Source organism: Crocuta crocuta, unplaced genomic scaffold, assembly GCF_008692635.1.
Source record: "Crocuta crocuta isolate KB4526 unplaced genomic scaffold, BGI_CrCroc_1.0 scaffold343, whole genome shotgun sequence".
NCBI lineage: Eukaryota > Metazoa > Chordata > Mammalia > Carnivora > Hyaenidae > Crocuta > Crocuta crocuta.
The window spans coordinates 794,171-808,274 of record NW_027532679.1 but is presented as its reverse complement, the minus strand read 5'-3'; the positions used below and the strand labels follow the sequence as shown (position 1 = coordinate 808,274).

Sequence of the window (14,104 nt, the reverse complement as noted above, 5' to 3'; positions counted from 1 at the left end):
ATATATTTATATTTATATATATATAACTGAAATATATATATTTTTATATATATATAACTGAAATATATATATATATATATCTATATAAGGATTTGTATTTCTCTTCCACAAAAGGAATTATACATACTTCTACAAACCAGCCACAAATTATTTTGTCACCCTTTGAAGATAATAATGTCAGAGAAGGAAAAAATAGAAAACATTTCCCATAAACCTTGAAATTAAAACTCAGACTCACGGGGGTACCTGGGTGGCTCAGTTGGTTAAGCGTTCGACTTCAGCTCAGGTCATGATCTCATGGTTCGTGGGTTCAAGCCCCACATCAGGCTCTGTGCTGAAAGCTTGGATCCTGGAGCCTACTTCAGATTCTGTGTCTCCCTCTCTCCCCCTCTTGGGTCACATTCTGTCTCTCTCAAAAATAAATAAACATTAAAAAAAAAACAACTCATGCTCATGGAGTAGTGCTAAGCTTGCGAGCTTGGGAGTTGGGCTGCCTGGGTTTCATTCTTGTCCTAACACTTACAAACTGTGTGACCTTGGGCAAGTGATCTGTCTTGGCCAGCTTTATTCTCTTCCTCTGTAAAGTGGGAATGACATTAATAAGTATATCAATTTCTTAGGATTGCTATCAGGATTAAATGAGATTATATATGTAAAGCTTTTAATAAATGTTGGTAGTTATCAGCATGCGGTTGATTTTTGTCAACAAATACAATATTTGTTAAATTAATGAGAATTCTACTGGATGAGACAGAAACCAGCTGAAATTAGTTTAAACAAAAAAAAAAAAAAAGAAAAAAAAGAAAGGGGAGGTCTTGGCTGACCCATCTGAAGGCACACAGGTGTTACTGGCCTCCAGCTAGTCAGGATCCAGAGCTGAAACAGCATTAGAATCACTCTCTGTTCAACATTCTTGATTTCATCTTGGCTTTGGTCTATGAGTTGTCCTCATGGTCTCAGGCTCCTCAGGGATCAATTCCTACAGCTTATGACACAGGGGACAGGACAGAGCTACCACTTCCACCATCAACTCAAAACACTCCAGGTAGGTTATATGCCTTTTCCAGTGGCTGGGGAAGTGGAGGCTATAATTGTCTACCCCATTAGAACCATGTGGGGCAGGACAGAAGTCTTCCAGCGGAAGAAGGCTGCACTGCACTGGACAGAGCTAGAACAGCAGCTGTTGGTTCCACCTTTTATTAATTTGTGAATCAGCTTGTTATGTACAAAGTCCCTTTAAAGAGTATACACTGCATCTGGAGATCTGTAACATTCAATAGATACACATTATTCAATGAATAGAGATGAACCATAAATTGTATAGATTTCTCAAACAGAGATTAAATTTATCTTTCTTCTATCCTCCACAGTGCCCCGCACAGAAAAGACACTCTAAGAAGCGTTTGCAAAGTGACTAGTAACTTAGCTCTGGAACCAAATTATGTACTGTACTAGCTGGAATGAATTAGATTATGCTTCAGTTGAAAAAATAACCCCTCAAATCTTAGCGATTCAGCATAAGGTTGTTTCTCACTCACACAAAGCCCACTGTACACTGTAACATAGGTTACAACTCTAGGGCAATTGTCCTAAGAAGATGCGCACAGACCCAGGTTGAAGAGCCCCACCATCTTGTAGTGTACAATTAGTAACACAGGGACTCCTCAATCAACATGGAAAAGAGAGCGCTCTGGGGGTGAGCTGAGAAGAGGTGGGAGTCTCCTACTGGCAATTAAGTCCTTCACTCCAAAAGTGACCCATATCGTTCTGCTCATAGCCCACTGGCTAGACTCAGTCACCAAACCTAACTACTACAAAAATTGGAGAATGTCATCTTGCATATGCTTGGAAGGAGAAGAAAATCATGTATGTGTAACCTCTAGCCATCTCTACCAAATTCAATTATACTATATTATATAAAAATTATACCCCAATTTTTAACAACTAAGATCTAGGGGCACCTGGGTGGCTTAGTCAGTTAAGCTTTCGACTCTTGGCTTCGGCTCAGGTCATGATCTCACAGATTTGTGACCTTGAGCCCATGTTGGGGTCTGCACTCACAGTGTGGAGCGTTCTTGAGATTCTCTCTCTCTCTCCCTCTCTCTCTGCTCTTCCTCCACTCATGCTGTCTCTGTCTCTCTCAAAATAATTAAATAAATTTTAAAAGAAGAAGAATAAGAAGATCTAGGGTCATCTGGGTGGCTCAGTTTGTTAAGCACCCAACTCTAGATTTCAGCTCTGGTCAAGATTTCACAGTGTGTGAGTTTGAGTCTAACATCAGTCTCTGTGCTTGCTTGGGATTCTCTCTCTCCCTCTCTCTGCCCCTCCCCTGCGCTCGCTCGCTCTCTCGCGTGCGCGCTCTCTCTCTCTCCCCCTTCCTCCCTCCTTCCCACTTTCTCTCAAAATAAATAAATAAGCATTTTAAAAAAGATGTAAAGAAAAGAAAGTAGCCTAGAACCTATTAACAGGGCTTTCCTATCACTCTATCACTTAATACCATCCTCATATTTCCTATTAAACCCATGTTACAACCCAGCAGAGACTAATTCCATTTGAAAGTTCAAAGTTTATTTACTTTGCACGCTCCACTATTAGACAAAAATGACCTTCAAAATCCAATTGAGCATACAATCTTACTAGAGGTAATTGACAGTTCTTTGCAAAAGCCTTTTTAAAAAAAATATGCCTACTCTTTGACCCTGTAATTCCACTTCTGTGATTTAACCTGAGGAAATAAGCATGGAACTGCACACAGATTTAGCTACAAGGATGTTCCTTGCAGCCCCATTTTTAACAGGAAAAAGTGAGAATTAGCCTAAATGCCAGCAACAGTGTGTTAGTTAAATAAATTACAGTGTGGCCTCACATCAGAATAATATACATCCAGTAATAATCACACCATGAAAGTGTATTTGTTAATACAAGAAGAGGTTTGTGGTACATTAAGTGAGGGGGAGAAAGCAGGCTATAAAATGGTACTTACACCACATTTGCCTGGGAAAGACTCTAGAAGAAAATATATCAAGGAATTAATAATGGTTGCTCCTGTGTGGGTGGGATTATGGATGTTTTTGTTTTCTTTTTTGCTAGACTATTATTTTCTGCTATTATGAGTACTGCTGTTGAAATAAGAAAAACAAGGTAGTTTAAATCATAAATAAATAATATGCTTGGGCCTATCATACACCCACTGCACATAACGGGGCTTTTATCTTAGAAACTAACTGTGGGCGATAAGGTTCTTTTTTAGTCTTTACTGCTATAGTCACTGCTGATGACAATAATAGCAAGAGAATTTGGTAGAGACATCACTTCTCAATATATATGTCGTTTCACATTCATAAGCCTCCCCACAAGCGTAAAGGATGGCAGTATAGGCCTTGCTACCTCCATTTGACAATTAAGGCTCAAAGTCATTAAGGGACTTGCCCAAGAAGAGATTACACAAGAATCCAAGATTCTTCCAGCCACTGCACTGCTCGACTCCAGAGAACACTGCTGGATTCCAGTGGTGCCATTCAACAGAATATAATGTGAAAAGCGGCCCCTGGAGTTGTGCAGTGTCCAGTCCTGCTCAAAACCTTAGTGGACAGCCACAGCTCCTCCTACATGAATTAGCCAGCCTACGTCAATGGTGGATCACAGGTAAATAAGCGAATTTGTATTCAACAGATATTTATTTATAGTTTAGCGTTGTTGAGGTACCTGAAGCTGATAAGTTTGGCCTTTATCCTTTAGGCAATAAATAGATATTTGAGGGTATCCTAACCACTAGAATGATGTGATCAGAGCTACACTTTAGAAAGAAAATTTTGGTAAAAATAAGAATCAGTGGAGGTGAGCAAGACCAGAGGAAGCAAAGAAATCAATGAGTTAGTGGGCAATTACATTTATCTGGGTGGGAAAAACAAATGCCTAAACTAAGGCAGAGCCATGTGCTATCTTAGTGATTTACATAATTGCCCCATTCAATTTCAAAGTAAGCCTATGAGGTAGATACTGTTTTTATCCCCATTTCTGAGGTTAGGGTTCAGAAGAGTTAGGTCACTTGCCCAAGTTCACATAGCAATCATGTGGCAATGATTTCAACTTAGGCCCATGCTTCAAATTCCACCACTGAGCCATCATGCTAAAAACAGATTTAAAAAGGTAGGTGGCTAATGAGCTTAATATAGACTGCTATATGAATAGGATATTACATATAAATCTAATGGTAACCACAAACCAAAAGTCTATAATAGATATGCAAAAAAATAAGGATAAAGGAATTCAAGCATTTCACTAAAGAAAATTGTCAAACTACAAAAAAAGAGAACAAGAAAGGAACAGTAAAGACCTACAAAAACCACCACAAAACAAGTAACAAAATGGCAATAAGTACATACCTATCAATAATTACTTTGAATGTTAATAGACTAAACAATTGAAAGGCATAAGGTAACAAAATGGATAAAAAAGACCCATCTATCTGTTGCCTACAAAAAACTCATTTCAGACCTAATGACACATGCAGATTGAAAGTGAAGGGATGGAAAACATTTATCATGCAAATAGAAACAAAAACTAACATAGCAATACTTATAATGAACAATATAGGTTTTAAAGCAAAGACTAAGAGACCAAGAAAGACACTACATAATCACAAAGAGAGCAATCCAACAAAAATATATAACAACTGTAAATATTTATGCACCCAGCATGGAACACCCAAATATATCAAGTAATTATTCACAATCATAAAGGAAGAAATCAACAGTAATACTATAATAGTAGGGGACTTTAACACCCCACTTATATCACCGGATAGATCATCAAGACAGAAAACCAACAAGGAAACAGTGGCTTTGAATGACACATTGGACTAGATAGATCTAATAGACTCAGAACATTCCATCCAAAAACAGCAGAAAACATATTCTTTTCAAATGCCTGTGGAACATTCTCCAAACTAGATCACATGTTAGACCACAAAATAAGTCTCAAAAATTTCAAAAAACACTGAAGTTGTATCATCTTTTCCAACCACAACACTATAAAACTAGAAATCAACCATAAGAAAAAATCTGTAAAGAGCACAAATATATGGAGGTTAAATAACATGCTACCAAACAATGAATGGGTCAACCAAGAAATCAAAGAGGAAATCCAAAAATACATGGAGACAAATGAAAATGCAAACACAACAGTCCAAAATCTTTGGGATGCAGCAAAAGCTGTTCTAAGAGGGAAGTTTATAACAATACAGGTCTATCTCAAGAAGCAAGAAAAATCTCAAATAAACAACCTAAACTTACACCTAAAGGAACTAGAAAAAGAACAACAAACAAAACCCAAAATCAGAAACGAGGAAATAAGAAAGATTCGAGCAGGGTTCCTGGGTGGCTCAGTCGGTTAAGTGTCTGACTTCGGCTCAGGTCATGATCTCACAGTTTGTGGGTTTGAGCCCTGCGGTGGGCTCTGTGCTGACATCTAGCTCAAAGCCCAGAGCCTGCCTTTGGATTCTGTGTCTCCCTCTCGCTCTCTGACCCTCCCCTGTTCATGCAGTCTCTCTCTCCTTCTCTCTCTCAGAAATAAATAAAACATTAAAAAAATTTTTTTAAAGAAAGATTAGAGCAGAAATCAATGAAATAGAGATTAAAATACATAAATAAAAGAGATCAATGAAGCCAGGAGCTGGCTCTATTAAAGGATGAGCAAAAACGATAAATCTTTAGCCAGATTCATCAAAAAAGAGAGAGGGAGAGGGAGAGAGAGAGAGAGAGAACTCAAGTAAATAAAATTCAGAAATTTAAGAGGAGAAATAACAACTGACACCCCAGAGATACAAATGATTATAAGAAAATATTATGAAAAAATATATGCCAACAAACTGGACAATCTAGAAGAAATGAGTAAATTCCTAAAAACATACAATCTCCTAAAACTGAATCAGGAAGAAATAGAAAATTTGAACAGACCAGTTACTAGCAATGAGATTTAATCAGTAATCAAAAAACTCCCAACAAACAAAAGTCTAAGACTAGATGGCTTAATAGGTGAATTCTACCAAACATTAAAAAAAGAGTCAAACCTGTTCTTCTCAAACTATTCCAAAATATAGAAGAGGAAGGAAAGTTTCTTAATTCATTCCATGAGGCCCTCATTACCCTGGTATCAAAACCAGATAGAGACACTACAAAAAAGAAAAGTACAAGCCAATAATTCTGATAAACACAGATGCAAAAGTCCTCAACAAAATATTAGCAAAACCAAATCCAACGATACATTAAAAAATCATTCAGCACAATCCAGTGAGATTTATTCCTGGGATGCAAGTGTGGTCCAATATTCACAAATCAATCATTATGATACATCACATCAGTAAGAGAAAGGATAAAAATCATCATCATTTCAATAGATCCAGAAGAAGCATTTGATGAAGTATAACATCCATTCATGGTAAAAACTCTCAACACAGCTGGTTTAGAAGGAACAAACCTTAACACACTAAAGGTTATGTGTGAAAAACCCACAGTTAACACGATACTCAATGGTGAAAAACTGAGAGTTTTTCCTCTAAGACTGCGAACGAGACAAGGATGTCCACTGTCACCAGTTTTATTCAACATTGTACTGGAAGTCCCAGTCACAGCAATCACACAACAAAAAGAAATAAAAGGCATCCAAATCAGCAAGGAATAAGTAAAACATTAACTATTTGCAGATGACATGATACTATATACACCCTAAAGACCCACCAAAAAAACTTAATAGAACTGATGAATGAATTCAATAAAGTCACAGGGTACAAAATCAATATACAGAAATCTGTTGCATTTCTATACACTAATAAAGAAGTAGCAGAAAGAAAAATTAAGAAGACAATCTCATTCACAATTGTACCATAAAGAGTAAAGTACCTAGGAATAAACTTAACCAAGGAGGTGAAAGATGTGTACTCTGAAAACTATAAAACATTGATGGAAGAAATTAAAGAGGACACAAACAAATCAAAAGGTATTCCATACACCTGGATTGGAAAAACAAATATTATTGAAATGTCTATACAAATCAAAGCAATCTACAGATTTAATGCAATCCCTATCAAAATACCAACAGCAGATTTTCACAGAATTTTAACACTTAATAAAGTTTTTATGGAACCACAAAAGACCATGAATAGCCAAAGCAATCTAGAAAAAGAAAAGCTAAAAGCATCACAATCACAGATCTCAAGATATACTGCAAAGCTATAGTAATCCAAACAGTATGGTTCTGGCACAAAAATAGACACATGGATTAATAGAACGAAAATAGAGATCCCAGAAATAAATCCACAATGTATTCATAAATCTACAACACAGGAGGCAAGAATATGCAATGGGACAAAGACAGTCTCTTCAACAAATGGTGCTCAGAACACCGGACAGCTACATGCAAAAGGATGTAAAACTGAACCACTTTTTTACACCATGCACAAAAATTAACTCAAAATGGGCTAAAGACCTAAATGTGAGGCCTGAAACCATAAAATTCCTCTAAGAGAGCTCAGGCAGTAATTCTGATGTCAGTTGCAGAGATAGTTCTCTAGATATACCTCCTACGGCAAGGGAAACAAAAGGCAAATTAAACTACTGGGACTACATGATTAACAATAAAAAAGGATAAAAAGCTTCTGTACAGCAGAAGAAGCCATCAATAAAACAAAAACACAACCCCCTGAACTGAAGAAAGTACTTATAAATGATATATCCGATAAGGGGTTAATATCCAAAATATATGAAGAACTTACACAACTCAACACACACACACACCAAAAAACAAATAATTCAATTAAAAATGGGCAGAAGACACAAACAGACATTTTTCCAAAGAAGACATACAAATAGGGGCACCTGGGTGGCTCAGTCAGTTACGTGTCCAGCTTTAGCTCAGGTCGTGATCTCACAGCTCATGAGTTTGAGTCCCACATCGGACTCTGTGCTGACAGCTCAGAGCCTGGAGCCTGTTTCAGATTCTGTGTCTCACCTCTCTCTCTCTCTGTCCCTCCCCCACTCACACTCTGTCTCCCTCTCTCTCTCTCAAAAATAAATATTTTTTAAAAATTTTTAATAAAAAAAGACATACAGATAGCCAACAGACACATGAAAAGATACTCAACATTACTTATCATCAGGGAAATGCAAATTAAAACCACAATAAGATATCACCTCACATAAGTCAGAATGGCTTAAATCAAAAACATAAGAAACAAGTGTTAGAGAAGATGTAGAGAAAACGGAAAGCTTGTGCACTGTTGGTGTGAATGCAAACTGGCAGCCACTGTGGATACTACTGAGTATCCAAAGAAAACAAAAATACTAATTTGAAAAGATAAATGCATGCCTATGTTTATTGCAACATTGTTTTCAATAGCCTAAGTTCCCATCAGTAGATGAATGGATAAATAAGATGTGGGGTGTGTGTGTGTGTGTGTGTGTGTGTGTGTGTGTGTGTGTGTGTGTGTGTGTGTGTGTGATGGAATATTACCTGGCCATAAAAAATGAAATCTTGCCATTTGCAACAGCATGGGTGGAATTAGAGGTATAATGCTAAGTGAAATAAGTCAGGTAGAGAAACAAAAATACCATATGATTTCACTCATTTGTGGAATTTAAGAAACAAAAACAGAGGCACTTGGATGGCTCAGCTGGTTAAGTGACCGACTCTTGATTTTCAACTCAGGTCATGGTCTCTCCATTCATGTGTTCGAGCCCTGTACAGGGCTCTGTGCTGACACCTGTTTGGAATTCTCTTCCCCACCCGCCCCTTCCCCTGCTCAGGCTCATACTTGTGTTCTCTCTCTCTCACTCTCTCAAATAAATAAATAAACTTTTTTAAAAAAGACTCTTAACTATAGAGAAGAAACTAGTAGTTACCAGGGAGGAGGTTAACGGGGGGATGGGTGAAATAGGTGAAGGGGATTAAGAGTACACTTGTCATGATGAGCACAGAGTAATGTACAGAATTGTTGCATTACTATATTGTGCACCTTAAACTAAGATAATACTGTACATTAACTGTATTGGAATTTTAAGAATAAATAAATATTTAAAATAAATAAATAAAAGCAGGTGATGGCTAAATGTATGATGACAACAGAGGGAAAGAACGAGTTCACTTCCAGAAATGTGGGATGCCATGGGATATCCAGCAGACATGGAGAGGGGTGGGGTAAAGATGTGTCTTTGGGGGGTGCTTGGGTGGCTCACTCGGTTCAGCGTCCAACTTCGGCTCAGGTCATGATCTCACGGCTAGGGAGTTCAAGCCCCGCATTGGGCTCTGTGCTGACAGTTCAGAGCCTGGAGCCTGCTTTGGATTCTGTGTCTCCTTCTCTCTCTGTGCCTCCCCTACTCACACTTTGTCTCTCTCTCTCTCTCTCTCTTTCTCAAATATAAACATAAAAAACAAAAACAAAAAGCTGCTTCTCTGGAAGCCATCAGTGAGCAGGTGAAAGTTGATGCCGTGAGAACAAACAAACTTAAGGAGAGAATGCTTGGAGCATCAACCTTGAAATCCATGGAACCCTGGGGAGCCTCAACCTTTAAAGGCTAGAAGCTTCTTTAAAACACACACACACACTTAGTGGTGCCAAGTGCTGTATATCCAGTAATTGGGGCCAATATTTCCAAGCACTTATTAAGTGCTCTGTACTATTCTAAATGCTTTGGGAATACAGTTCGTGGAATCCTCACAAAATTCCCATGAGGTAGACACTATCCCCACTTGACAGGTAAGAAAACTAGCCCATCCCCAGCCCCATGGCTTGTAAGAGGCAGTGCAGGGATACAAAGCCAGACAGTCTAACTCCACAGCTGGCACTTACAGCCTCCAGACTGTATGGTCTTCCTCAGTAATGTCTGACATTTTTTGAGCACTGCATTCTAACTTAGCTCATTCTCAGAATAACCTTATTTGGGAGAGCACCTTTATTATCCGTGTTGCAGAGATGGGAAAACTGGATCACAGGACACTTACCCAGGATCACAGCCTGGTAGAAACATAAAGGGACAGTAGACCCATGGGGTGCCTGGCTGGCTCAGTCGGTTAAATGTCTGACTTTGGCTTGGTCATGTTCTCGCCATTCGTGAGTTCGAGCCCTGTATCNACCCATTCCTGAGGAAATTCAATTTTTTTAATATTTATTCATTTTTGAGGGAGAGAGACAGAGCGTGAGCAGGGGTTAAGGCAGAGAGAGAGGGAGACACGGAATCAGAAGGAGGCTCCAGGCTCTGAGCTAGCTGTCAGCACAGAGCCCAACACGGGGCTCAAACCCATAAACCATGAGATCATGACCTGAGCCAAATTCAGAAGCCCAACTAACTGAGCCACCCAGGCGCCCCGCCATTCCTGAGGAAAGTAAAGCATGATCAGCCAGCACTTGGTGGATGAAAATGAGTGGACAAGAATCCTAATCAAAGTGAAATGTAGAAACGAAAACTCAGATTTTGAGGAAAATTAGAGAATTCTGAAATGTCAGTGTTGGGAGAGGCCTGGGACATCCATTAGCGCTGTTCACCAAATGCCAGGTATGCGGTGCGACAGACTACATGTACTCTCTGGCCCCCTGTGCTTATATGGGGCCTAGAAGGAATTGTGAGAGGAACTGTGAGAAGACATGGCACCTGTCACTCTCGGGCCATGTGACTGCCAGTGAGAGACACCCCCCTCCCCCAGAGTGCTCTCCTCTGTCACTTTCCATCACAGCACACTGCAGCCGCCACATGTCCCCTGAGCCCCAGAGCAAGGAGACGTGGAAACGAGCCCATGCTGACCCACAGTGGGCATGTGGCACGGATGAGAAATAAACCTGGCTGATACAAAGCCTTAAATGGAATCTGGATCGGGAACCTGAGGAGCCAAAGGGAAAGAGCTCTGCCCAACATCACAGAGCTGCTGCCTAGAACTGAGGGCCAAGATTCCCAGGTCCCCACATCCTGTTCAGTTGTCTTTCCTTTAGACCTGACCGAGCGTGTCGCACATCTCACAGGTCACCGCCCCTTCAACCTGAAGCACATTCTGCTTCTGTAAATTAACGCAAAGTTCAAATTAAACTCATCGCTGCCTAATTTTTACAAACTGTTTCCTCGTGCAACACACTCAGAACTCTGTTTTTTCAGGAGAAAGAGGGAGACGTCGAGGGGGGTCCAGAGGGCTGGGGGCGGGAGACCCACTCTATTATTTATAGAATTGAGGCTAATTTAATTAAGTTTTGACAGAAAGTGCTCAATTTCGCAGACAGTTGCCACCCGTTTCTCCTGCAGTCTGGATTTCCTCACAGTAACTGACTCCGCTCCATCTTCCTCTTTGATGTATGAGGCTATAAAACAGGGAGTGAGCAAGTCACCTTCGAAGAGGCCTTTTGTCATTGCAATAACTAGAAGTAATTTATGGGCACCTGGAATTTGGGTTCTCTGTCTCTGACTCGGCAACAGACCGAAATCACAATCTGGAGTCTGGCAGCCAATCAGAAGGTCAAAGTGACTCTGAAATGTATCAGTCTTCTAGAATCTAGGGTAAGGAAACAGCAATGCCCACACTCAGCAATGAAACCCTCCGCCAAAGTTTTAGACTCAGGCTGTCTTTTGGGTATCTGGGACTTACCTCTCCTTTGGGTGTCCTGGGATACCTTCCCCTATCCTGATCACCATCCATGTCCCTGCCATCCTTCAGGACCCAGTTTAGTTCCTGCCTCTTCTAGGAAGCCCTCCCTGGCTACCCTCGCCCAGACATGTACTGCATACTCTGACTGTACAATTATATTGGCACCTATCACATACTCACTTGGTGCATGCTCTTTATGTATGCAGGTCTAGACTCTATAAATCATGTTTCTGTAGACACAGGTTTCGCATCACGTGCCACTGATCAGTTAGTGGTGGTTGCCCTAGGGGGTCACAGGGACAACTCTCAGCCTGCATCTGGGCTCAGTGGTTACCAGGGTAAATTAGGGGCACCTGAGTGGCTCAGTCAGTTACATGTTCAACTCTTGGTTTCAGCTCAAGACATGATTTCACAGTTTGTGAGTTAGAGCCCTGCACTGGGCTCTGTGCTGAAAGAGGCTGTTAGGGATCCTCCCTCTCCCTCTTTCTCTGCCTCTCACACATTCTCCCTCTGTCTCTCGCTCTTTCTTCCTCTCTCTGTCCTCTCCCCTGCTTGTGCTCTCTCTCTCAAAATAAATAAATAAACTTTAAAAAAAAGTGTAAACTGGGGCACCAGTTGGCTCAGTCAGTTAAGTGCCCATCTCTTGATTTCAGCTTAGGTCATGATCCCAGGGTCATGGGATTGAGCCCCATATCTGGCTCAGCACTAGGTGTGAAGCCTGATTAAGATTCTCTCTCCCTCTCTCTCTCTCTCTCTCCCCCACTCATACTCTCTTTCTCTCTCTCTAAAAACTGGAAAAAAGAAAAAAGTGTAATTAGCAAAGTCTTGATTAGCAAAGTCTTGCAATGATCATGGCCAGGTGGAGAAGGAAAATATACGGCATATATCTGTCCTCTGTGCTATATACAGTAATGTACAAATCCATAATGTACACTTACTCATGTTCCCAGCAACGTTTGCATTGGCACACAAAGCATGCTGAAAATTATTTGAAGAATAAGTATTTCCCATTTTAGCAATGACCTAACTTTAATGCATTAATCATATGTGTTCTAATTATAATTCTTTCAAATAGTTAATACACATACGTGTAGACCAGATTCCCCTCAGAAATTTTTCCAAAGCTAGACTTTATATGAGGGATGGCTTTTGATAGATCAACCACCTAACGTTTCTGAATCTGAAAATATGAATACCTTTAAAACCCCTGGCATCTGTACAGTAATAAATGATTTTCAAAGGTTTTGTATCTCGTTTCTCATCTGATCACAATGTGAGTTTCATGAGGTAACAAACAACTTCTATTTTACAGCTTTGAAACAACTCGTTTAGTAGCATAATGATTAGACAGGACTAGAAACGGTAAACCAGCAAACATTAACCAATCCCCCCATAAAGTAAAATAAGCATTTAAGGTCCAGACCAGTGTTTCCTACCTTCCTCCCCTACCCCCCCCCCCAGAACACCACGGTTTTTTGTGGACAAGTAAATTTGGAAAACATCACCAGGTGTTCCTACAGTAGGACTTCTCAGAGCTCCTGTTACACTGATGCACTTGGTGAACTGCACAGAGGGCCCCTGACATGAAATATTTCCTGCCTATTTGACTCCAGAACCCTTTTAACAAAAAGCATCTGAGTCCTCCATAACCTTTTAGGAAATGTTCACCTGGGGTCATCACACTACTCTCCTTGCGTTTATCTAAAGTTACCAGCAGGGGCGCTAGAAGGACAGCAGAGTAGTTAAAGAGCAGGGGCTCTAGAATCCAACTGAGTTCAAGCTCTGGCTCTAGCACTTACTGGCTTACTAGCTGTGACCTTGGATGGGTCACTGAACCCTGAGCCTCACTTCCCTGCCTGTAACATGCAGATTCTAGCAGGGCCCTCTGCCCTCGGGCTCTCAGATGGGGTGAAAGGAGGCAGCGAGACCTACCTCATATGTGCACTCAGTGAATGCCAACTGCTATTACTGCCAATGAGGAGGAAGGTCAGAGTAGAATCTATTTAAAAACAGAACAAAGCATCACAAGTCAGGCTCCACAGGAAGCAGATTTCAAAACGGAGTGTAGAGCGCAGGAGGTTTATGGAGGAGTGCTCCTGAGGTCAACATCTGTGGAAGGGAAAGGAGGGGTAGGAAGGGGGAGGCAGTGGAGCTGTGATGTGGCCCAACAAGAGCCAGCCCCATGGGGACAGATGCAGAGCTAAACTGACCCTTCAGAATTGTCCCCAGTGGGGCTGGGAAAACTGGGTGGGCCTTTGTAACACCGTATGGCTCAATCGCTGAATATGGGTCACCCCAAGGAAGGCCCCACCTTAGGCAAGAGGACTCTCCACAACTCAGGCAGTCCCGCAAGGGGCCACCAGCACTGCCAGCAGCTGGGACAAGTCCTCCACCTCCTCAGAGGGGTGTCAGAGCAGTGCACCCACACACTGACATGAGAACAGTGTCCACCATGCAAAAAAAAAAAAAAAAAAAAAGCAAA

General features: G+C 40.7%; 1 long non-coding RNA gene across 2 annotated transcripts in view; it reads right to left on the bottom strand.

The window, feature by feature from the left end:
* LOC144245373 (uncharacterized) overlaps positions 1 to 14,104 on the bottom strand; it is a 23,853-nt gene that overhangs the window by 4,873 nt on the left and 4,876 nt on the right. For both annotated transcript variants that reach the window (XR_013339233.1, XR_013339232.1), the window contains exon 3: positions 13,555 to 13,621. This is a non-coding gene — a long non-coding RNA (uncharacterized LOC144245373). The remainder of the gene's footprint in view (positions 1 to 13,554; positions 13,622 to 14,104) is intronic.